This window comes from Varanus komodoensis, unplaced genomic scaffold, assembly GCF_004798865.1.
Source record: "Varanus komodoensis strain SLA01 unplaced genomic scaffold, ASM479886v1 scaffold6_1, whole genome shotgun sequence".
In the NCBI taxonomy this organism is placed as follows: domain Eukaryota; kingdom Metazoa; phylum Chordata; class Lepidosauria; order Squamata; family Varanidae; genus Varanus; species Varanus komodoensis.
The window spans coordinates 2,380,482-2,404,312 of record NW_025336345.1 but is presented as its reverse complement, the minus strand read 5'-3'; the positions used below and the strand labels follow the sequence as shown (position 1 = coordinate 2,404,312).

The following is a 23,831-nucleotide window of genomic DNA, read 5'->3' as shown; positions in this document are numbered from 1 at the left end:
CCAAGATACCTTTTTAAAAAAATATATCAATGTATTATCATGTTTCTCCACCCTGTTCCTGAAATGTTGATTTGATAAATCTGTATGAAATCTAGGCAAGACATCAGTGCAAATCCTGAGGCACTCAGTTATCCATGGTCTAAAAAATATGCAGACTATTCAAGGAAAACATACATGCTATGGAACATCCCAGTCTGCCTTCAATTACAAAAGCAGGCAGGTACATTTCATAGAATGACCTACTCTCTTTGAAACAAAAGAACCTCAGTGTCTTTGTGCTGACACCTATAAGGAAACGAATTCAGATTTTACTCAGGATGGTAAAATGTAAATGGATGGCAGCACAAAATGCTAATGCAGGGGAGGGTGGATAGTTATTGTCACTTATTCAGGTAATAGAGTTGTCTGTACTTTTTGCATTCCAGTTCCCTCTCACCGTCCTATTTACAGTTCTGCCCACCAGCAGCAAGCATAGTTATATAAATCTCCAATCCTGAGGTTTTCGCACATTTGCTAACATTACCACTGCCCCCAAAAGCTTATGCTATCATAAGTTTCTTCTTTAAGTTTCTATAAGCTATTTGCTTATTTTCTGGAACAGACTAATATGCCCATGTCTTTCTGGAAACCATTACCAGATACCTATAAAGGTGATAAGTCAGTCAGTCTACATACTCAAGAATATAAGAGTTATCTGTTGGCTGAAGTGTGATATTCTAGACTGAAGTTGTTACAGTGGTCATCTAGAGTTTTGGTGACCTGTTAGATATGTGGCCACTAGGAAAATCTAGCTGGCATTGTGCTATTTTTATTATTTGTTAATGGATATAATGCCTACATTGCTCTTAAAGAGGAGAAAGCTGAACCTAAAATTCAAATCAAGCAGTCCTCTGAACATGACCCTTTAGTAGCTAGGGTACTTCCAAACAGGGATGTGCCGTGCCGGGAAATTCATTCCGTTTGAGCTTGATGTACTTTCAACACATCTCTAGTTCTACATGGAAAAGCTAGCTGAGTGTGGGCAGAAGCATTGGCTTCTGTGCAATTGCACAAAACTATTTGGGCGAGTGTGGAGCCAAGAACTGCCTATCTCTAGTGCCATTTGTGCAAACGGAAGCTGACTTGACATAGCATTTAACATGAGAAATACAGAAGTATCCTTCTTCCACCACAGTTGCACACATTCCAGCTAGGGCACCTTGAATTCCCTGACAGCCAATTTCAGATTTAACCCAAATTAAGACCTTTGCTCCACAATCGGCACAAATTTGCAAAATAAATAAATAAATAAATAAATAAGGAGGGGGTCCAATTGTTTCAGACATTTTCCTAACTTTAAATTGTAGTCTGCCTTAAAATGGAAGTCTGTGTGATGACTCAGCTCACATCAGGTTGAATTGGTCCCACTGCAGGATTGACAGAACGGAATCAAGAAAATCAATTGGATTGCTATCCCACAACTAGATTTCTCACACATCCCTACTTCAAGCATCATGCTCTGATTAGCACAACTGATACCTGTAATTTGCATTGGAAAAATTTGAACAATGTAGTTTATTTCTCAAGAGAGAAGTTAGAGTACTAATACAGTCATTCCCTTTTTCAGTCAACTGATCAATCCCAAACAAAGCCCATTCCTTAATTCTCAATATCAACCTACCCATTAGTCAACTTTAGCATTGCAGATCTATGATTGCTTGTTTATAACAAAATGCTGATGTGTTCTTTCTGGAGATACTTTGGAGATTGGGCCATGAGGTCCTGATATGAGGGCTGCCTTCGGGATCTTACACAGAAATTACAGCTGCTTACAGATCCGTGGAAGTGAGAACTTGGGGGCAAAGGTACTCCTGTTAAATAACAGTAAGAAATGCTCTGCGTTGCGCGATGGCCAGGGAGGGCATTCACTCTCCCCCACAGCACTGAAAATGTATTTATCTGCTTCAGTGCATGGGGACACATGAACATCCAGCTAGTTATCAACAGATTTAGAGTGATCCCTTAGACCAGTTCAACCGAGTAGTTGAAGATTCATACTCAGTGCACTTTGCAGGAAGGGAGAGAGAGCCTTCCTGGGTCAGCAGATAGTTAAGCCACTTGTTCTGATCTAATGACACTGCTTATGCAAATATTACAAGATTTGGAAACCCTAAAAATAACGAGCAGAGGAGGGATAGTTCTCCTCCATATGAGAAGGAAAGCTTGGGAATGCAGCTGGCGCAGCCCCTGCTCTGAGGGACAGGTATAGATGCTGGCCAGCAACAGAAACCAGAAGTGCTAATAAGTTTCTCAGGAAAGGTGTAGCAAAAGTCTTTCACTTGGGAAACAGAAACTCAATGCTACTGCTTTGATTGTTTGAAGGTTGCACAAACCCAAGGGTTTTCTGTATAAGGCTGTGAAAGTGGGAAAGCAAAGAAGCAGAACTTTTTAGATTTGTTTAGGAATGGCTATCTGCCACCAATTCAAAAACAGAAGACAGCTAGTGAGACATGTGCTGCAGATACTACTTCTTCAGACACAGTGCAAGCATCGCCTAATATGTCTGCCTCAAACAAGAAAGAAAATATCCAGATTCAGGCAGGGCATGAGAACCTCCTAAATGAAGATACCAAGGCAGCTAATAGTATTATACAATTTAGATGGGGGAAGCTGGATATCAGGAAATGCCTATAGAAAACAAATCCTCTATCAGATGTGTTAAAATTTGAGCTGCTACAGAAAATCATGCCCTCAAGAAGAATATAAGTCCAAGATCATTTCACCATGAAAGCTTTCAAAGTATTTTTCTGGGTTAGCATATTCTTCTGTTTAAAGGGATTTGTATTACATTTAATTTCATTTTATTTCCCCATCTAGGAATCCAAGGGATATAGAACAAAGTTTGTACTGGGTACATAAACTTCAGTGAAGCTGCAAGAAAGCACTCAAAAGAGGCTTCTAACTTTCCTTCTGTCATGGGCTGGAAAAAATATCAACTGAACAGCAAACTAAAAAGCCAAACAGAAGAGCTGCAGAGTAAAATATACAAAAGCTGTACTCTGTCATATCAACCACTGTGCATTGCGGGGCATAATGGTAAGACTAGAACCAGAGGTAATATGATAGACCTTCTACAGTTTAATGTTGAGGCAGAGGAGAATATTTTTAAGTCAAGGAAACTGGGGTAGCTGATAAAAGTACACATCTGCAAGAACTTAGAATGAGTTATTAAACTTGCACAGGCAAATTCTATGGGAAGAAACTGTTATGAAAACATGCTTCCATGAGATGCTCAGTTTTATCAGATGAAAAGTAGATGCTTCTGCCATAAAACTGCCCTAACATTTGTCAATGAAAGCAATGAGAATGCACTTGTACGTGAGGAATTTCTTTGGTTCATTTCAATCTCAGACCAAACTGCAGCAGGCATAGCCAACACAATCTTATCTGTTTGTTCTGATTTGGAATCAGATCTCAATAAGTTTGTTGGACAACAGTGCACACTTGGAAGGAAGGGTTGTTGTTTTTCACACTTGGAGGAAAAAGAGTGGGGCTCAACAAGCCATCTGACTTTGGTCAATCTTTACAGCTTATTCCACAAACTTAATCTCATTGTTAATTATATGAAATAGTGTAAATGCAGCTGGCACATTTCAGGTCAGCACGCTTTATTGTTGTGTAATATGTAAACATGGTTGACACAAATATGCAAGAGTATTTTGTTTTCTACATGTATTATCTTCCAGTTAGCAGAATTAAGCAGACCCAAGACCATTTCTGTAACACAACAAATCATCAGCAAATATTTCTGATGCTAGGGTGAGTCACAGGTTCTGAAATCTGTGAAGTTAGATGTAATGGAAATGAAAACACTTATTCAAGTGTTGCTAGGAAGAATAGAACAATGCAAGGAAGCTAGCGATAAGACCTTTTTGCACATATAATTGAGACATGCAAGAAACGTTAGAACAAAGTATAAATAGAGCTTAAAGTGCCTAGAGAAGCCATGAAATAGAAATACTGTGCCAATCAATGCTACCAATCAACAGAAGCAATCTACAACAGAACAGTCTATCCAAATGCTATACCTAGATAGACCTATTACTTGTTTGAGTGATGAAAAGAAACCTACTTACAGTTTGCTGAGACTAAATTCTTCTCAGCTATAAGGCATGTAAGAAAAGACTTTCAAATGTCAATTCAATTCAGAAATAGTATAGAATTTGGATGATGAATATGTTACTTGGTATGAACTGTGGACAAAAAAACATACCAAAGAAAAGCACCCATCATTGTATGACATCAGCTACTTAGCCCTTACTGAATGGCTAGACATCGATCTGTTCCTACCACTAAAATGCCCATCCTTACAACAGATCCACCCTAAGTGCAGTTTGTACAAGTGAAGACTCCTTTAGCAAATTGTGCAAGGTGAACAGTTCACTATGTTCCACAATGAATGAAGGACAAATGTCTGGCACGCATCTGTTGAGTCCACAGGTGAAGGCTGAAGACCCATCCCAAGAAGAAAGGTCTAAAATAAATTATTCTGCCTAACAGCCTCAAAGTAGATCATTTTATTTTTATGTTATGGAGAGGTAAGTGTTAGCAACAAGTCTGTCTCATTTTAGATCCTATGTCCAGTATTCACCACAGCCAATGAAAATCCTGTGCAAAAGGTGCAAAATTCAGTCTAAGGTGTTTTTAATTTGGTTTAGAGTCCTGTAGTACTGTTGCTCAATGGACAAATTGGGGTTGCCTGCATTTCTAGAGGTTATTCTGCTGTTGTTAAATGGACAGAAAAGCTATTTGTTAGAAGTTAGTTCTGCAATATATAATCTCTGTATGATACAGTAAATCACATATCACTGTTGTTTTTCATTATGTCTCTTAAGCGCTGTCTCATGGTGTGTGGGATTCGATTGAATAAAGACTGTGAACAGCCAAGTCAACCAGCTGTAGTTGCAAAGCCACAGACCTTTCCGCACTCCCAGTATTAATTCTGTGGACACCACACAGCAGTTGGGTTACTGAATGTGAACATTTCCATATCTGGATCCTATCTAGTTAGAGAAGCTACTCCAGGTAGAAGACTTAATGCATTTCTCATTAATACCTCTTATTTTGGAGACCTTCAAGGTATGTGAGGTTCTTAATTACTTTTGGGGCTGCTACAGCTCTTGACAATAAGCTGGAGCACTGCAGCTCAATATGCCATGTAAGAATCTTTTTGTCAGGCATTCTGGGGAATGTCACCTATGTGTCTTGTAAATAATCGCTTTATCACTCAACATAACTCAGCTAGTTCCAGGTAATGAATAACAACCTGGCCCAAAGCAAAGATAGGAAATTGTCATATGGTACACAAGTTCTTCTGTATCTGTTAGAATAAGCTGCTTGCTTATGCTGTGCAATTTCCTGTTCCCAAAAAGCGATTAAACACAATGTGCTTTTTTTCTTATCTCTTTCTGCCCAGCCAAGTCAAAAGGTATAGCTCCATGTCATACCTGATACGCCACACAAAACCAGTCAAGTCTCTCATACTTAAAATCAGAGCGGTAATGGAACACTACAGGATATTTCATTCAAGGTCAGGAAGATCAAGATAACAACTTGAGACTGTACTACTCTGACCTTCTCTCTTATAAATATTCAAAAAAGCCAGGCAGATGCCTGCTTGTGGTGAGATCAGCTAATTTACTGCAACACCAATCAGATCAGCAGAGAATTTAGCACAGCCACAGGTCATTCAAACAATAGTTTGTGCAATTATGCAACATCATTTTATAGCTCAACAGTAAACACTTGAGCTTTTATATTAAAACAGACAGACATGCAAAAGATAACAAAACCACAGATACATACCTTGGCAAGTCTGATTGTTCAGAGTTTTAGATGCAGATCTTTTTTCAGAGCAACATTGGAGTGAAAATAAGTTCCTCAGGTTACAGCCAATAAGAATTCACTCTCAAGGTTCACACAGGTTCAGACCTCTGTGTGTATGTACATATATATCATTCCCTGAGGATGACTATAATGTCCTCCAGTTCTTTAAGAGCTATACAAGAAATGAAAGAAAAAGAAAGAGAAGGTATAGTGTTACATTCCAGGTATTCAGAATAGAACAGGAGACAACATCTGATGGGAACAAAATGTCACAAAATCTCTGACAATCCATCATCAGTAGTACCTTTCAAGGGCAATCTTTGAATTCAAGAACTATTTGCGCTTTATGGCGCTTTTCCCACAACACTAAATTAGGATGGGGACACAGCCTGAGATGTGCTTTATTTTAATCTGGAATGGCTACTCTGAGCTGACCCTGCTACAAAGCAAGCCTTCAAAGCAGAATGCTATATATTGTTCAACCTACAGAATTAAATAATAATACATAATAAAGTTAAAAGCTCTGATAAAATAATATAGGCAAGGTGACTATTCTATGGTGCAAAAATGCATAAGCTGCAGTTCCTGTAACACTTTTTTGAAACAAAGATATATAACCACAGTATATGGTAAAAATTTAATTGTGAGCAAGACCCTATAATGTGGTACTTATAGATATAAGGAAAAGCCAAGCAGGAGACAATTTACAAGAGATGTAGGATCTCTCCTAAGCTATATGCAAGGGGAGGAGGCAACTTGTGACCACCTGCTGACATTATCCAATGATGTCCTTCTGGAAACAAATCATGCTGTCATACACGGTACTTATGAAATCGGTTGCACAACTGCAGTGTGTTGAGTTCTACCCTGCCCTACCTCCCAAAAAATGGAAAAAAAACCTGCTCCAGTGGGAGACAAACTTAACATGACTCCGTTGGGAAAATGCGTTTTGGAAACTTATCTTTAGTTCAGTCTGCCCATGATTATTCCTTTGCTGAAAAGCAGCTTGGCCCTTCACCTTAATCGTACTGCTGGGCATGTGTACTTTGGGTTTTAATGATTTCCAGATTCCTAGGGCACTGCAATGGATTAGAAATTAGAGCACAGCCAGGAAAGTGCAGCTCCAGCTCTTGAGCAAATGAGGAAAGCCTGCTTTGGACCTAGCCATTAACATTTCCATTGCAATTACAGGAATAGGAGCACAGCAGCAGCAAGCTTGTAAAGTGTGCACTGTCAATCCTGATTGAATACATCCTCTCAGTGGAGAAGTGCACCAGTGCTTTCATTCTTCAGAGGAAAAATACAAAGAGCACTAAAAGTATTTCCATCTCTTATCAAACGTATCTCAAATGGAAGCAAGATCAACATTTTGCACATGGTATAATCAGAGCAGCTCTTGTCATTATTGTGAAAAGTATGAATTTGCAAGTAAGTACTGGAACTTCCTTGGAGGATCAGACTTGGGGGTCCATGTAATCCATCACTTTTTATTTGCAATGGAGTTTGACAGCAGGGGCCATCTTCTCTTGACATGATGGTCATTAAGTCCCTGACAGAGAACTTAGGCTTGGACACAGAGTAAACCAGCCAGAAAGCTTCAGCTACAGGCAGTACGGAGATGATGAGGATGAGGGGTAAGCTTCAGTGGAGGGCTTTTCCTCCTCTTTTCATAATAACTTTTGCTGAACAGCCCACCTCTGCAAATTCTCCCCAAAATGAATGCTTTGAAAATTCTTTCATTGTTCTTTGGTTCATTCTTGTCACATAACCAGTGAATGGTCAAGCTACTCAAGACTTCACAGGTGCTAATGTCACAATGTCCATGTACTCAAACTGTGAATTAGTGAAAGACCCAAAGAAACAAATTTAATTTTGCAGAGGTATGATGACATATGCAACACAGAAAACAGAACTCTCTCCAAATGCATGGCTAAGCTTTGGAAATTTATTCATTCCGTAATACAATACTGCTGCCTGATAAGAAGCTGGCAGGACCTGAAAGCACATAATATTGAATTTGCTTTACTGAAGGCGCAATTGTCACAGCTAGCTGTGGGGTGGCATCCTGACCAGATGCGGTGAACCACAAACAACACCCATTTCAGGCAATCCACATTCCAAACTGCTCAGTGCTCTAGCAGAAAAGATCCAGTTGTTTTTTTCTCGCCCTTGCAGCTTTGATCATTATGTCATTCCTGCCACTCCTCTTCCCCTTACATTTATTGTCCTCAGCCTTTGAACTAACTCCCCCAAATCATGGGCACTGCTTCCTTTTCCAGACTGGTATAAGGCTCAGGTTTTAACTTTGAACTTTACTGTTGTTCTATGTACCTTTTCAGATCTGAGTAAGCAATAATGCTAAGACTCACAGAGCAAACTTCCTCTGAAGTTTACAGCTCATTGCAACCCAACAGAAGCCGGGATTGTCTGCACCATGCTTCTGAAGGCTATATTCACAGCATGAGGAATCAAATAATTTCTACTGAGCAAGATGTGGATATAGCAAAGGACTCAGCATGCCCATCCTATTATTAGGACGAGTGAAGCACTCACCTGAGCAGCAGGAGCAACAGAGGTGGAAAGCCTTGCAAAGTGAGGGAGGACTGACCGGCCCTCCACCTTCTCTGCTACCTTATTTTCCACCTCCTAAGCTACTCTGCTGCCCTCAGTCCCTTGCAATACTGCAAGAAGATTCAGCTGGCAGGCCCATTGGTTTCTGCGTGTAGAAGGGGGAACACCATCTTGCCCTTCACTCCAGGAAGAAAAATGTCTTGGCACAGTGCTGGAATTCAGGGACAACTAAGCAGCAGTGTCCATTTCTGCTCATGGAAGGACTAATATGCATCAGTGCTGGTCATCATTTGTATTAAAAGCCTGAATGCTTTTTGGAACCATTCCTGGGTAATAAAATCATGACAGCGGAAGCAACCTTTGCACATGAAGTATGCCACTCCTTGATATTTAGTTCCCTTAGCGTACAATGTGCAGACAACTCAATATACTTTATCGAGTGATTACCAAAAGAAATGGAGATCTTTTCCAAAATTAGGTGCATCTTGTCCTAAAAACTGGATGCAAAACTATTGAACGGCTAACTTGAAAGAATTATTTCCACTGAGTCCTGTCAATGAAATTTTCAATCATTTACTTGCCAATTCTTCCCTCTAATGCTGCTCCATCAGAAATCCCAGAATGACAGGAACAAGGCTCAGCTAAAACCTTTCCCCCTTTGTTCTATGTTCCAGGAAATTATATTTGAATGAGCATTTAGCCATTGAATCACTGTCTACACCCTGAATGATACAGTACGAAAACAGTTTTACCATATAATCTACTTTTTGTGTAGTCTGGGCCTTAGAATTCCAACACTGTCCCCTCAACCATTCTGCCTTTTACTGCAAAGCTACCTGTAGTGGCTGCTAGTGATTCACCAATCAGCCTTTACTTCCCACAACTGGAAAGCAGCGGTTAGGGTTAGATTGTTATTTTGCAACCATCATGCAACTTGTCATACAGTTAATAAACAAACATGCAAACTAATTGAAGACTCCAGCTTTGTTGCTGTCTAAACCTAAATGCAGTTTAGCCATATAATTAATTACCAGAAATGGAGAACAACACAATGGCAAGGCTAATTGTTAACTGCATAGAGAGTCCGATGAGACTATTGAAGAAGTCAGTAAGATCAATAAATAAATAAGCAAACAAACATCCTCTTTCTTAGAAGGCTGACTACTAGTGGCCCGAGTTGTACTTTGGAAAAATAAAGAACACACACGTTTGACATTGGAAAGATTAAATACTCGGGGATCAAGAGACTTGAAAATAAATGAATGCTCTATCCCCTGGCAAAATACTAAAGATGTTATTCTTTTCTGCTTGACTGCATATTAAGCAAGCAAGATGTGCAAGACATACTCATCACAATGTGAGATCATACTATGTAAATCCATTCCCTGACATTTTTCTTCGAACAACTTACCACTGTTTCTACTTATTTAAAAAATGAACGAACATGCTATAAAAGGACTGCATGATATTGCCAGTTTGTGCAGGAATCCAAATTGAGTATATACATCAGAGGATAGCTTGCCAAATAGTATGTCAATCTGTTTAAAATGTTCAACGACCTTGTGTGTAATTTCAGAAATGCAAGTATCACATGGGATCTTGGTTGAAGTGACCGTGACCAAGCATCCCTCACTGTACAAATATTCTATTTGTAGGCTTGCTAGACACACAAGGAGCACTAGTCCTTCCCCTTGTTTATTTCCATTCCCTCTGCACACAGAGAATGAATTGCTGATGAAAGGAGCTTCTTGCATCGTGACTCCACTGAATATGGAATGGTAGAAAATCTGTGTTCAAAGCTGTGCGGAGAGCCTCCATGGAGAAAGGGGTGTCTCTTTTCCAGAAAGCTGCCCTCCATGTGTTGAGCGAAATGGAAATGGAGGGGGTGGAGCAAGCAAGGATATCATGTTCCTCTCCTGGCCAGCTAAGGAAACCTACAAATGAAACGCCTGCATAAGACAACAGAATGCAGCAGTGGCGACGGCAACAAATTTAAAAGTGCTAAATTAATTGTTTCACCATTGCTTCAGTTGAATGGAATGAAATAGTTTGTGGCAACCAGGGTGGATTTGATTTAAACCAAATTGATTCAAATCACTAGTCAGTAAGACTAGTTTTACAACATAGCTTTCTACATAATTTGCATGCCTCCATGCCTTACTTGTAGGTAGAGCAACTTCATTAAAATATTTTTAAATCATTTACTTTTTTTAACACCAGGGTGGCAACCTCCACCAGGAATCCCACACTTTGTTGTACTGCTCAAGCACCATTCCAGAATAGCCCAGGTAGCAGACTTATTATCTGCTGGTCAGCTAATAATATTCAAAGAAGCTATTTCTCCTTTGGTTAGACCAGTAAATAATAGACTAAGATGACAACTCGGGCCGATGCTAGAGAAATGATTGTTGTAGAAAGATGTAAAGATGTATGAAAAATTTATTTCAGTCCATTTTTTTACCAGATAATACCCATTTCACACCTCCCGGTACTGAACATTCTGCAGCTGCCCGTGTATTTTCAAACTTTCATGCAATACACAGAACAACATTTGGAAGAAAGTGTGCATTTGAAAAATGTGCATTAAAAGGTTCATGGATCTTGCAAATGCCATGAAGATATGCATACATTTGTGCAAAAAGAAAGAAAAGATTGCAATCTTATACCCACACAAATCAAAACAAGCTTCAAGTCAGAAAACCTTGACAAGCTCAGGGTTTTTGTTGATCCACACATCCTTGGAAAGGTGGCAGGGTGATGAAGGGAGAGGAACTCAACAGCCACCCTGATCCTGGACGGTTTGTGGAAAACAATCCTACCCCCGTAAGCAGAAGGCTGTGTTTGTTTCAGTTCTGAAAACTGTGTTGTGCTCAGTAGCACACTGGAATATTTAAAAATGCTGTCCCACTATTAGTCCCACACCAGAAAATCCATATTGCTTTCTAGAAAGAAATGGCCAAGCCTATTCTTCGTATTCAGTGTGGCAAGGATTCACTTTTTCCTGAAGAATTCAGTAAGAGGGAAAATATATCAAAAAGCTATGACTATACAGCATTGTAGAAATCCCCATTACACATTTCTTCCAGTTTCTCTCCTTTTGCAAATTGGACAGTTAGCTAAAGAATAATGAAGCAGGTAGTACAAAACAGAGCTACATCTAGTGTTAATCCTACTTAGACTGGGCCCATTGAATGAGACTTAAATGAAACTAACATTGAATACAACCAAGAGGAAAATGCAAATGTATCTGCAGCCAAGCCCAAGGACCCAAGGCTAGGATTGCCAGAACTGTAGCCTGGCCTGAAAACTGGATTTTTCTGGAGAGGGGTCTTAATTTTTGGGCTTCTGAATTACTGCATGATCTCTTGGCTACTCAATTCTCCCAGTACTGCCATGGTTCCTATAGAAAGATTGTGAGAGGAAGGGAGGTAAGCAGGGGCCATCCCTGCTCCCCCTTTCTTTCCCATTTCCGATTTGTCTTTCTGTGCTGCTCAGCCAGCTCTTCTCCTTCTCAGCAGCCTGAGGAGTGCGTTGGGGCAGGCAAGATGAGGCCGAGCTGAGCAGCCACAGCAGTGGTGCATTCATCTGCCTGCTTGTTCCACTTGCACTCTGGCCTGGAAGAAATTACCAGCAGTGCTGGCCGACTTCCTTACATCTCCTTGGGCTGGCCAGCAGCAGGTAACAGTACAGCATCCAGGGCAGACATGTCCACCTGCAATGCATTTCGGGTTGCCTAGCAGCCAGTGACAGCAACAGCCCTGCGCTCTGCTTGCACCATGGCTCAGCCTGGTTGGCCCATGCAACTGGAGGGGGCCCCTCAGATGCCGTCTGAGAGTGTGTGTGAGAGAGAAAGAGACAGAGACGCTCTGCTGTACAATCACTGCATCGCTTGCAAAAGACCCACCATATTATTCACAAGTGACAAGTCAAATTCACAGCCACTTTCCCAAAGGCCTTCTACAAATGTCTTAAATGTTCAAGAATGGGGGAAATATGAGCAATTACTTCTCTGCAGCTCTGGCTCTTTCAGTGCATTTATACAATCCATGGCTGCATTAACGGTGGGGTGATTTTTACCTTTCCCCAGCAGCTCCTGCTTCCCATCCCACCTCATCCAGGAGGATCACTCCGCCAGGGCTTCTGGAATGCAAGAAGGTACAGGTGGAGAGGAGAAGAAAAAGTTTCTTTCTATAAACTCTCCTCTGTTTACTCATCTTAAGTTTCAGAAGGCAATTAAAATGAGCAGTAATATTTGAAACTTCTCCCACTGTACCCGGGGCATTGTCCAGCCATATGTTATTAATCACCTTGGGTCAGTATGAAAAATAAATAATGCAAGAGCTTGTGTCACTTGGCTCGTCTGTGAAATCTCTCTTCCCTTGCACCTGATGGCATGAAATGGTAAGCTCCCAGTCTCAAGGATGAGCAGATAATTAAAGTCTCCACACTCTCGGGAAGCGTAATTGGTAAGTTTGATGGCTGTGCTGGCTTGACAGGTCAGACTTATTCTGTAAAATTAATTAATTAAATTATGACTTTTCCCTGCAAGAAAATGACAGGAAAGTGCATGGGTGTATGGACAGGAATCTAATGAGATGCTGCAATCTTTTCTTCTTTCTCTTTTTATGTCATTTAAGTGCAACCTAAGGGTGTCTGGCTACAATGAGAATAAAGACACGGGCTAACGATGCTCATTATTTGATTTTATTCTCATCACCTTCCTGAAAATGTTTTCCCAGGAGAGAATATACCCTCCCTTTCATGAGGAACAGTTTTGTTGTGCTTAATGGCAAATTAAAACCAACAAGGAAACATACAGAAGTGGTCCCTGCATAATACAAAAAACCTACTACCAAATGAAATAGAAAAGGAAACTACTTGTCCTCTGACTGGTTTGAATGTCAAACTTTAGCAATTACTAAAGTTTCCAAAGGCACAGCAAAAGGAACACTTCACACATGGCATTTTTAGGTAGGAACCTCAGCTGTTTCAAGTATGTACCTAAAATGGAAATTACAAATGCAAAGCATATATATTTGCAAGTGTACAGATACAGATATGCTCATCAGAATGCAAGGATCAGCTGCAGCTCCTTCTCAGAAATATAGGCAAGTGGGCGGCGTTCACAGGTAAACAATGTTGCAATTCACCTCTGACAACCAACAACTTTTGTTCAAATCCTGCCCAAATGGTGATATGCGGAGTTCTACTGCCTGGCAATAGTTGCCATCTGCAGCTGAGGCAAAATTAATAAAATTAGCTAGAAATGTTCAAGTGCCTGGGATTTCCCTGTCAAGGACCATAAATCTTTGGAAGTAAGCCTATTTGATGTGCTCAGCCTCTGGAGTTAAAGCAAATGAAATCAAGTCACAGGAGATGATTATGGTGGTTTGCCAAACTGGCTCAGGTGGGCATTTAGGGAAATGGTTGAAGGCCCTTTTGTTTCCCAAGGCTCAGAAACGCAGGGATTTGGTTTTCATTTGCTTTAGTTTAGGCAGTGTTGCTGCTATTTGTTTATTATTTTGCCTTTCTGCAAAAAAAATGGGACTCAAGGCAGTTTTTGATTTCTGTTTTAATACTTTTCAACTTCCTATGTTAGTGCCTACAAATCAGCTGTGCGGACACCTGGTGTGTTGACTGCATACATGTAGCTCCTCAGTTTGCATCCTAAACATGATCAAGCATCTGGGGGAAATGGCACTTGATTTGTAAAACAATTGAGTCTCATATGGTCCACCAGATAAGGCAATCACAGACTTCGGTGGCCGTTGCAGAACAATCCAGGCCACTGTCATGACACGCAGCAAGCAAGTATCCAGCTCTACTAGAAAGACACCCATATTTCATAAAGAAACAGGCTTTGGCAAGGCCAGTCGCAAAGAACAGGGTTGTCTCAAATGATCACTAAGAAACTCCATTAAATAATAAGAGGAACGAAGCCACAGTTGCCACAAAGCACCAGGGTATTGTGGGAATTACAAACCCACTGCTAACCTTTCAAGAATGTTCCTGTGAAAATAGCTCTCTTTGCATGTTACTTGCATGAAGAGTACCATGCAGAGACGGGAGGTGGTGGCCATGCACACTGCTTTACCCCTGCCGTCACAGGGCCAAACTCATCCCAGTGGGGCTGCCCACACATTTCATTTCCATTGCAACTCATACAAGCATGTCCCATTCACAATCCTGGTGGCGGCGGTGGCTCCTCTTCCTCCTCCTCCTCGGTTCAAAAATGTTAGCAAGCTTCTAATTTTACTATTGTTGTTAAAGTGTGTGTGTGTGTGTGTTTTAAATACACATCTGAACTGCATTTTCTTTCTTTAGTCAAAGAAAATGACTTTTGAAAAACATGCACAGAAATGTGAATTTCTCCTGTTCGAAATATGCATGTTCCTTGTTGTAGCCAAAAAAGAAGTCAAAGACAAAACTAAGAATGCCCCCCAGTGATTCTTGGATAATTTAGGAAAGCTTGAAAATTGCTGGTCCTCCCATCACTAAGCCTCACCCATTGACACCTGCGCACTGGAAGGGCTCACCTTTGACATCGCTGTCATGAGCTGCAGTTCCTCCCTTCGCACGTTCCAGATCCACAGACCTTTCTTGCAAAATGTTCTTTCTTGACCAAAGCATTTTCCAGAAGCACAAGCACTCAGAAGGAATGGGTGTTTGTGCTTCTGGACCTCCAAGCATGCATCCTCCCTGTATGGTAATCCTCTAATTGGGCCAACCTACTTTGCTGAAGTTGATCATGGGGTCAAGAGCCACACCTTCCTTGTCTGTCTCTGAGAAATTCCCCTGTTCGAGCCCCCTCCTGCTGACTGTCTTGGATATTCTCAGAGGCTGCCCACACACCTGGGGAGTCTGGCGTCTGCTTCTCTCATCTCAATGCCTAGGACCAGCCCACGTTCTGAGCCCACCCCCCCACCACACTCCTGCTCTTCTGAAGTTCCGCCTGGTGGCCTTGAGAATGTCCACCAAAAGCAACTGCCTTTCTCACTCCCAAAACTTACTGCATATGCCTTTCCTACAGGCTAAAACTATGCAAGCACTCATAGACCTTAAATGACATGGTATAAATTAAAGTAAACCACTCTTCTGGTAATCAGAGCAGGTATTTTTAAAAGCCTTTCTTCTACAGTTGAGATAGAGTAAATGCTATTGACCAGAATCTCAAAAAAGTTCAACTTGGTCCAAGTATATTATTTATTCATTCATTTATTTTCATTTCTATACTGCCCATAAGCTGAAGTTCTCTGGGCAGTTTAAAGCACAGTTTAGAACAATAAAATATAATAGATAAAAGCATCAATGAGAAGTAAAATTAATCTAAAATAGTGCAGCAAACACATTGAAAAACAATACAAAGACAGTTAAAAAGACCCAGTCAAGAATAAAAGCAAAGCACCTGGCTAATTGTGTCTAGCCGCTGAATGACCGGGGAGGTCTTTAAAGACCTCTGCAAAGAGGGCTGCCTTAACCTGGTACCCAAAAGATGGCACCAGGGGATTGTGGGGGGAAATTGTTCCACAGTTGGTGGGGGGCACCCTAGAAAAGGGCCTGGGCAGATCAGGACTGGGAGAGGCACTCTGACAGGGATTGTGGTCCCAAATCATGTAAGGCTTTATAGGTTAAGAGCGGCACCTTGAATTGAACTTGGAAGCATGCAGGCAGCCAATGCAGGTGGGCCAGAGCTGGTCTTGTATGTTCAGACTTCTGGGTCCAGTTTATTTTTCTGGCTGCTGCATTCTGCACCAGCTGCAGCTCCTGAATTGTCTTCAAGAGCAGCCCCACATAGAGTGTGTTCAAGCACGGACAACCCTTTTTTAATGACTGTTTGAAGACCTGCCCAGAAGGATCACCATGTAGGCACTGCAGGAGCCAAGCTCTTTTTAACATCTTTCTCTGTACCCATCCTATTTTTGTACTTGGTCAAGAATAGCATTTCCCCCATAATACAAGGTCCTGCTCTCCAACTTCACATAGTATTCCTGTTGGGTGTCTTCTGATACTTACCTTTGATATGCTATTTCAGAGAGTGATAAATCTATTTAAAACTGGCTGTTGAAACCCCTCGGCAGTAAGTTCATGAGAAAAAGGAATGCCATCAGACAGAAAATCTAAGAAAAACAAGTTCCTTGATACCAAACATCTAACCATGTCTGCTAACTCATACAGGTTTATAGCACACAGTAAAGGGCACAAAAGTGGTAAAATTACCTTTCCCTCTTTTAAAGTAAAATACATTCCCAGGCAAATCCTTGTAAAAATACCACAGTGCTGAAGCAGCTGAAAAGTAAAAATAAAAATAAACGCTGCTTCTTCAAAAAGGGAGAGTGGATGTTTATCAAAAGATTTGATCCTTATTCATGAGGGAAGATTGCAATCATTATGGTTATTCACCAAATGCACTACTTTTTATTCTCTTTCCAATCTGAATAGTGTTTTTAACTGGAAATTCTACATTATCACAGAATTAAATACCACCACAAGCTGAAACTGAGGTCTTAGGAACTTTGGGAAAGCTGAAGCTACACAATGACAAGATTGTTTCCCAACATCCTGGCTTGGTGAAACTCATAAAGTCATTAAATTCTTAACAGGTTGTTATCTTCACCTCCCATACATACTCTCAAGATTTTTTGCAGTCCAGTACTCATCACTCACCATTTTGAAAAGCAAAATAGATTTTTTTCCACCCCTTCATCATCTACTGAATCTGTAAGAACTGTACCATATGAAGAGAGAGGAGTGGTATTTTGGAAAAATAGGACGAAACTGTTTTAATGCCCCGAAAACACTTTTACAAATGCTCTGAGTCATCACATAGAAATCTTTCTGAATTCACATTATTTATACCAAACATTCTCTGGATGACATACTGATTAAAACTGATTGAAATCACAGTTTCAATAAAACATAATTCATCAAACACCTAATAATAATAATCAACCAAGATGGCAAACCCTAATTGTGCTTGCATAAATATATATATTCTATATTAAGTTGAATATGTTGAATATTGTGATGCCTGAACAGCACTTCAAGATACTTCACATTCCTAGATCCAAGGTCAGCAGCAGAGCTGCAGATATAGCGGATGGAACAGGAGTGCTGGCTGCTCTCTCAGATCAGGAAAGTAACCCTGGAGATTGGGGAGGAGGGGGGCTCTGTGGGAGGCAGCAGAATAGAGAGTTCTGGACATGAGCTATCCTGAGTCTCTGCATTGGAGTAGGTGACAATTGGTAAACATCTGCAAACACAGCAAAGCAGCTCCTGGATTTTTGCCCCAATTTTGTTTGTTGGCTTTCCAAGTTTCAAAGTGTTTTGAAATTTTAAAATGGCAAACAACTGAAACTAAAATAATGGTAGATGAGAATGCATCCATTAAGTTGAAGAAACAGAAGCATTTACAGATTTTGCAGGAAGGACTATGTCGAAATGCACAGACAGCTTTTCACAGCTGATTAGCTCCAATATGTTTGCAATTGATAACCAAAAGAGGGACAGGAAAATTAGGATTTCTGTAATTGCTTCCCTCACCCTATTTCTGTCACATGAGGTGTTCTGTGCTATTTCAAACTTCAGAGCATGCAGCTTAACATGTTTGAATGAATGAATGAATGAATGAATGGCCTCAATAAATAAGTGCGCCAGCTCCTACAGCATCTACAATCCTAGATGTCAGCTAATTAACCTTTTGTTGCCTGTTTCTGAAGAAATGATGAAAGCAAATTCATTCCTAGATAATAATGCAACAGTAACAGATTGGTTGGTATCTAAAGGTACTGGAAAAGGTAATCAAATGCAAGCATGTTTTCCCAGAGAGATCATGACTGTATTCCCAATCACTATGTATGGGTGGTCAAAGCTGGAAAGTGAAAAAAGCTGACAGGAAGAAAACGGATACATTTGAAACATGGTGCTGGAGGAAAGCTTTACAAATATGCTAGGCTAACAAAAAGGCAACAATCTTAGCCAGAACTTTCTCTGGAAGCAAAGACGACAAAACTGGAGGTGTTGTACTTCAGGCACATCATGAGAAGCTAAAGCTCTCTGGAGAATGCAATAATGCCAGGGAAAGTTCAAGTCAGAAGAAGAGGAGGAAGGCCAAATATGAGACTGATAAATTCCATGAAGGAAACACAGACTTGAGTTTACAAGAGCTGAGCAGGATTATCAAGGACTGGGCACTGTGGCGGGCATTAATTCATAGAGTTGCCATAAGCAGGAGACAACTTGATGGCACTTAACAAAACAGATGTCTAAAGCTTCCATGCCACCCGATGAGTCTCTCGGCAAAACCAGATACCGCTTATTTGCTAATATTTCATGGTTTTGACTAGTTTTTCCTTTCAAAAACAGTAACAGTCTAATCTGTCACTGTATACAAACATCACAACATCTATACAGAACTTTAATACTATGCCTTTTTGTAGATTTGCATAGGAACAATGACAGACATGCTGAAAAATGTTAAAATGAACTGACTGAACTTCCATCTCAGCAGCTTCAAGAAGCACTTGCCAGGGTAAAAAAAAAGGCCCACAGGGAAAATGTTATTTTAAGCTGTCATGCTGTTACAACTTTGAGAAATGTCAGTGAATGCATGTGCAGTTAGTGTGGGCAGCACCTACTCTTTGGCCACAAACATTAAGCACTAGAAATAGCTGAAGCAATGTAACCGACAGGCTTGCAACTTAGACAGAGAAACATTATCCAGCAAAATTATTATAGAGGTTTCTACAGGCAAGTGTTGTGGAGCTTTTGATTTGCTCACCCACCCTCTGCCAACCGTTTGTTGCAACATTTAGAGCAAGGAATGTTTATATTGCATTCCCATCTTGAAAGAGGACTGCCTAGGCTCAAGGCTCAGGCTGGCCTTTAAGACAGCTTGGCACAGGACAGAAGAGGAAAGGACAGAAAAGGGCACCTGTTCCCATGCCCTTCCTGGATGCCTTTCCCTTCTGTGCTGCTCTTCCGAATATCTAGATATGGAGAACCAATGGTCTTATTTTTGGGTGGCCTGGTTGCCTTTCAAACTGATAAAACTCTCAGCTTCCGGAGTTCATCGTTAAGGTATATGTTGAGGTATATCATTAAAGTATATGCCTACTGATTTGGTTAACTACTAGATGGGCTTTTTCCACCTTTATCTTTTCATTTCTATGTTCTGCTTTTGTAGTAGACACCACACACAACCAAGAGTATGTATACATTGACACACACAGTGTAGGTGCATCAAAAATTTTTTACACTTCCAATGCACCCAATAACTAACTTTATCTGTGAGGATTACAAACATTTAAAAAATCAAATGCCACAGAAAAAGTAAAATATAGAATGCAATAAATATATAAAACAATAAAATGCTATGCAAAAGAATAAACAGCACCAAGAATAAATAAAACAAGTGGGTCTCTGATTGGGTTTTCCACAGACATTGACTACAAACTGTATGTAAGCAGCAGCATTTGCCCCGTTTATACACACCACTGGGAAACGCGTAGTGCATCTCCGAAAATAAGCATATAAAGCCGTGGTAGACAACCTTCTGGGGTATGTGGGCGTATCTGGCAATTTAGGAAACTGCCTGGTTGCCCTTTGAAGTATTTATTTGTTTTTATTTAAAGCTTTTAAAGGCCATTCTTTAGCTATGTTCTCAGAACTGTGTACAATCATTTAAAAGAACATAAAACATAATACCATTAACATATCTTCAATAATCATAAAATTTTGAATATACTAAACAATTAAACAAGAAGATCAAATAATAATACATAAAATAATAGCAATACATAAAACAATAAGCAATGAATCCCCCACAAGCCACTCATTATCTGAATAAAATTCAATACAAGGATGGCTTACTGGACGGAAGACTGGGGGGTGGGGGGCTCCACTGCAGAGAAGGCATCAGCCTGTAGCCTCTTGCTATTTGCCTTTCCAAGAATGTCACCGAGCCCCCTTGCAGCCCAGAGGCATTAAAGGGAAATGAAGATGGCAGTGCCTGGAAGCCCTCACTTTCAACCAATTCCAATGGCCAGTAAGGGAAACTGTTAATTAAAGAAGGGGCTGGGTACTTGGCAGGCACCAAGAAAAGTGTGCCCAAGGTGCCCACAGAAATTGCATTGCTTACCCTTAATGTAAAGGGAGATGTTGATATGTGAGCTTGGAAGCCTCTAGTTCAAGCTCTTTGCCTCAGCCGTGACCTCAGCAGCTGGTTTTAGTAAGTCTAAAGCATTCATCTGTACTATGGAAATGAAGACACCTGTCTGCTTTACAAGCATGGTATATACATTAATGTATAATGTAATTAGTTGTCATGCCAAAAAAGCTTCCTGTGCAACTCATTCTATAGGATCATATAATGGAGAAGAAGTTCAAACTTGTAATTCCTGAAATAATTTACTTGATTGCATTTATTGCAGAGTTCTGTGTTTCACGTTTTTTAATGACAATGAAAAACAAATGTGCATCTACACAGTTGGTATCATCATGAGCAGAGCTCATTTGATGTGGAAATTTAAAGTTTAATTGCATGATTTAAATCTGGCTAGTAAAAAATGTATACTGAAACATTGCTCATTTAATTATGTTAATTTATAACTGAAAAGCTAAATTTACAAAGGCAATAACATTAATTATTTATTTGCCCATTAAGGCCATATATATATGTTACCCAGCTAATTAGCTTTCTTAAGTCTCTTCCAAAATTAAAAAAAAAATGTTTATAAACTGATTTATGTAAGCAGAACAGACTGCTTGCCTACACAATGCATCTTCCAGCTGCTTCCTTGCATTTAACTCACTGTGTGAGCAAAGCTGCTGTCCCATTTGCTGATTGGCATGAGGGAGTTCTCCCTGGAAAGGTTTTCCAAGGCTATGGGGTTTTTTGAGTTCTGTCCATGAAGAGGGAAGTCTGACCTTCTCAGCCGCTTCTGCAACCCAGGGGGAAAATCTGTAGCTGGTGCCAGTGCAGCGTCAGTGAGGGCAAAAAGGGGCATTATGGAGCTCTGTCAGCAGAGGCACTGGATCTGCATAGGATTGTGTTGTAAAATGATCCTAAAAGGAAATACAGAGGATCACGTCTCATTCAAACGTCTAAGTAATTTCTTGCAAAACCTCTGCCTGACTAGATCTGTGTTTTCCTGTTATAGGCCGACATCCTTCTCCATGTCCAAATAGGTACCTCCAGGGTCTGTCAAATTGCAGGTAAGACATCTCCTCAGCATGCCAGCAGAGCCCTCTTAAATGGAAGTCACTTCTGCAGCGGGTTTGTGGGACAGGTGACTGGGGAGAGATCATCCATCAAGCAGTGCTTTGGGGTACTTAGGGACAAGCTCTCAACCATTCATTGCAAGGTAGGAAGGGCAGTCAGCAAAGCATGATATGGTAGCTTGGCTCTGGGTCTGTGAGGTGCAGTCGTAACAATAAGGGTGTGTTGGGGGATGTAATCCTAATGAAAGAGTGAAAATGACATGCTGTTCATTTTACCCAGGAGTGAAATCATCAAAAACTATCTCAGGAAAAGCTTTCTGCATTCACGCTGGAAGATCTAGAAGCAGGCAGTAATTTTTGGTTTCCACAGTGACACAATAGTTTTAAAACAGGTGGCTGCTATGACATACATTGAAGTGACAGCTTTCTTGCAAAAGATTAGTGTCTATGTCTGACCACAACAAGAGTCTGTTAGGCCGCCTCCTAATTAACACTCAAATGTAATTTCAAAAATTCACAGTGCACTGTAACCGAGGGCAATGTTTTCATTAATATTTTAGCTTTCATTCTTCATGGGCTGAGTGGCTAAGATGGGTATTTATGCAGGCATGCTGAAAACAATAAAATCAGATTATTAATGGCTACAGAACAATTAGTGTTGCATTAATATGTGATGAAAAGCTAATTTGCACATTGTCTGAAAAGATACTTGACTTCCATTTGCCTGTGCCTTTTAGCGAATGGCAAAACACTCTATTCCCATTTGTGTCTCTGTATGACTGGCTAATTCATTAAACTTAACATCTCTAATATTGCTGCAAAATAAGATAAAACCAACATTTTTCTCTTAACTGGCATTTCCATGAAAAACAAATCATGCTACAAAAGGCCACAGAGGGAGAGTAACAGACCACCGGGTAAAAAAAATATATTTTCTATGGTGCCAGGGCAGTGCAACAATGCTGGAATGCCTGGGTTCAAATTCCCCACTCAGTAATGAAGCTGTCACAGATTCTCCATCAATCCTACCTCACAGGGTTGTTGTGAGAATAAAACAAGCCAGGAAACCATACATCCTACCCTGAGCACAGCAGAAACGACCATCTGCAGCTTATCACAATACCACATGCTCTGCATGCAGAAGGTCCCGCATTCAATTCCCAGCACCTTCAGGTAGGGCTAGAAAAGAATTCCACCTGAAACCTGGCCAGCCACTGCTGCCTGTCAGTGTCAGCAATACTGGGCTGAATGAGCCAATGGCCTGATTTGGTATAAGGCAGCTTCCTATGTTCCAATGAGCTCTTGGGAGGACAGGTGGGGTGGAAATGTCACAAATGAAACCCCTATTACACATTATAGCATATAATAGAATTACATGTCACAGTGGGATATGCCTTACTCATTATTAGAGGTACAACAGGAATAAACTGCCGTGCTAAAGATGCTACGGTTTGTTCCATGGCTGGTCCATGGAAAACTCGCAGTCATTCACAGCAGCTTTGTAATTGTTTACACAAAAACAACTAAATCCTGCACAAAGAAGTTTAAAAAAAAAATCCTTAAAACGCAACAGCAGAAATCAATGTGTGTTCCAGTACAGGGCTGCCGCATATGTGAGGCACTGTATAAGTGAAATGCATCACTCTGTTGCTCCATAAAGCAAATAAATCAATATTTTGCTAGAGAAATTGCAGATCACTGGCAAGAAGGAAAGAGTTCTTGCTAGGAAAGAGATACTCACTCTGCTAGGGTCCCAATCCAAATCAGGGCCCTGTGCCTGCTTTAAAGTAAAAATGTGTAAAGATCTAGCCACTAACTGTGTGTTTAAACTAATGTGTCGGTTGACCCATAGAGAAAGAAACTGAAAAAGAAAGTTCAATCACAGTTAGGAAGCATGTTCATTTATTTCTTAAGGGTTTGTGCACAGTTCTTTGAGTTTTGACAAGATGCTGCATGTCCAGTCTCACATAGATCCACTGATCATACTGAAGAATTCGGGCTCCTGCCCCTCCCATAAAAACTGAAAGAGAAAGATTTAAAAAAAACACTGGGGTTCCATTCCACATCTGCAGGACTAAAGCTCAGTGCTGGGATTTCTGTGTAGGTATGCCATGAATGATGGACTATCATTGCTACCATGCATGCATCATTTCCTTATCCAGCCAGTTCCATATTGC

At 40.5% G+C, this 23,831-nt stretch overlaps 1 protein-coding gene across 2 annotated transcripts in view; it reads right to left on the bottom strand.

The window, feature by feature from the left end:
• SGCD (sarcoglycan delta) overlaps window positions 1-23,831 on the bottom strand; it is a 532,748-nt gene that overhangs the window by 323,137 nt on the left and 185,780 nt on the right. For both annotated transcript variants that reach the window (XM_044451058.1, XM_044451059.1), the window contains exon 2: window positions 5,845-6,037. The gene's annotated coding sequence lies outside the window, so the exon portion shown is untranslated. The remainder of the gene's footprint in view (window positions 1-5,844; window positions 6,038-23,831) is intronic.